Source organism: Microtus ochrogaster, unplaced genomic scaffold (genome assembly GCF_000317375.1).
Source record: "Microtus ochrogaster isolate Prairie Vole_2 unplaced genomic scaffold, MicOch1.0 UNK14, whole genome shotgun sequence".
In the NCBI taxonomy this organism is placed as follows: Eukaryota; Metazoa; Chordata; class Mammalia; order Rodentia; family Cricetidae; genus Microtus; species Microtus ochrogaster.
In genome coordinates, this window is record NW_004949112.1 from 1,961,562 (window position 1) to 1,964,101 (window position 2,540).

Sequence of the window (2,540 nt, forward strand, 5' to 3'; positions counted from 1 at the left end):
ATTTATTTATTATGTATACAATATTCTGTCTGTGTGTATGTCTGCAGGCCAGAAGAGGGCACCAGACCTCATTACAGATGGTTGTAAGCCACCACGTGGTTGCTGGGACTTGAACTCAGGACCTTTGGAAGAGCAGGCAGTGCTCTTAACCACTGAGCCATCTCTCCAGCCCCTGATTTTTTTTTTAATTGTGTGTGTGTGGAGGGTTGCACATGAGTATAGGTACCTGTGGAGGTCAGATCTCCTGGAGTTGAAGCTACAGTCTGCTGCGAGCGTCTGTACCTGCTGTAGATACTGTGAACATTCAAAAGATACCATGATTATAGCTGATTTTAGCATGATTTTATGCCCAGCACACCAGAACTCCTGAGGCTGACAGAAGGTTCAAGAGTTTAAGGCCAACTTGGGCTACACAGTGAGACTTAGTCTCAAGAGTACAAAACAAAACAAAACAAAACAAAACAAAAAACCCCACTGCCAAATCCTTCATGTAAAATGTTTGCTCCTTTTAGGTTTTGGAAGGGAAGGCAGCTAAACTTAGAAACTTATATCACATAGCTTTTTTATTCTGTAACACTGAGAACAGGGAATCTTTTGTTGTAGTATATTATAGGTGATTATTATCATACACAAGACTATGTATTAACATCTCATATGTACTATATGAGTTTCTCATCAATTCTACATATTTTCTTCTATTATCACGTGTAATTTCCTATGACGTATTTATTTTGAAAGACCCCAGCTTAGCTGCTGTAACTCCATTTTGCAAGGCTTTCACACAAACAAGTATAAATTCAAGGTAAAGTCGGTACTCCTAGGCTGCCAAACAGGATATCTATGGTCAGACATCAGGCCTAGGAGGGGAATGAAAAGTTCTGGGAAAAACCACATGTACCCTAGAGAGAGCCAAGTCAGCTATTATCATATCTTCATGTCCCCAAGGAGCTTGTCCCCAAGTGAACCCATAGCCTCATCAGAACTGACCAATGGAATCCCTGTAACCATGCATGCTTCTGCCGCCCATTTCCATATAAAAGACCCCCTGCCCAGCCTGAGGGCTCACAAGTCTTCCAAAGAGACTCTGACACCCTCAGGTACCTGTGTACTCTCAATAAAAAACCTCTTGCAGTTTGCAGCCAGTGGTTTCAGATTGTTCCTTGGGTTTAGGGATCTCCTCCTGAGGGAAGGTCTTCTCTGAGGGTCTTTCAATTTATTATTTTGAGACAGGGTCTCTCTATGTACCTCTCTATGTACTGTCCCAGAACTTGGCTATATAAAGTAGGCTGGCCTCGAACTCCCAGCAATCTGCCTGCCTCTGCCTCCCGAATGCTGGGATTAAAAGAGTGAGTCTAATTCTTTTGAGATAGGGTCTCACTGTGTAGCTTCAGCTATCCCAGAGCTCCCTATGTAGATCAAGCTGGCCTGGAACTCAGAAATCCTCCTGCCTCCTCAACTGCAGTATTGGGATTAAAGGAGTGTGCTGTCAGGCCCAAGCTAAAATGTGTTTTTTAAGGGTTACTCACAATCTGGGGTCCGTTTGTGGGTCTTCGGAGACAGCCCCGCCGACAGCTTCCCTTTAGCGGTCCGGTCCGGTCCGGTTGGACCTTGGCGGACAGGAAGAGCGCCTCGAGGGGTGCGGCCCGGCCCCCAAGGAGGAAGGCTGGCGTCTGAGCAGGGCACGCGACCCGGGTGGTCAGCGGAGGTGGCCGTGAGACCCAGGGCGCCACAGCCCGGTGACCTGCAGCTCGCGCAGGGAGCCCTTACTTCCCTCTGGCCCGCGCTGGCCCGCGCTTGCCCGAGAAGACCCCGGGTACCAGGGAACTCTGGCTCAGTGTGGGCTGAGCTAAGTCACTGGTTTCCGGATTTCACGGTGTTGGCTCACGGTGCCACTTGCCAGGAGGATTAGATCGTGGGCTGTGTGACATCACAAGTTGCCAGGTAGATTTCACACAAGCACATGAAGGAGAGAAAAAGATGCCAGGAAAACTGCCAAGGGTGGAGGGTCACATACTTACTATCCCAGAGCTTTAGAGGTAAAGGTCTGGGAGTTCCAGGCTTGGAAGGAAAGAAGGAAGGAAGGAAGAAGGAGGGAGGGAGAAAGGCAGGGAGGGAGGGAGGGAGAGAGGGAGGGAGGAAGGAAGGAAGGGAGACAGACAAGAGAGAGAGATGAGAAGATAGAATAAATATTTATGATGTTAACGAGCTAGAACATGTAGGTCCAAATCCTATTTTTGAACTTACTTGAGGAAATGTGAGGTTTTTTTAAAAATAAAAATTGAAAACAGGTCTACAAATTCAGAATTGTAAGGACATCTCATGAAATTCTGGATGAACAATTCCTAACCCCTTCTCCCGCCCCCCAAAAAAGTAGTAGTGCTGGCAAATGAGCTGTTAAAGGGGAGCCAAGGATCTGGGGGTCAGGGTTCAGAGGATGAATGGAGGATGAATAGACCTGAGAGGAGCAGGGGCCACGTGGGCTGAGCGAGGGGCTCTACTCAGGCTTCTGATAACAGCTACTCCACGCTGCTCAAGTGAGG

The 2,540-nt window shown here is 47.7% G+C and overlaps 1 long non-coding RNA gene across 1 annotated transcript in view; it reads right to left on the reverse strand.

Annotated features, from left to right (window-relative positions):
- Positions 1-2,107, reverse strand: part of LOC113458318 — a 3,716-nt gene extending 1,609 nt beyond the window's left edge. The window contains exons 1-2 of the long non-coding RNA XR_003378706.1: positions 1,527-2,107; positions 227-294 (exon numbers count right to left, since the gene is read on the reverse strand). This is a non-coding gene — a long non-coding RNA (uncharacterized LOC113458318). The remainder of the gene's footprint in view (positions 1-226; positions 295-1,526) is intronic.
- Positions 2,108-2,540: the final 433 nt, after the last annotated feature.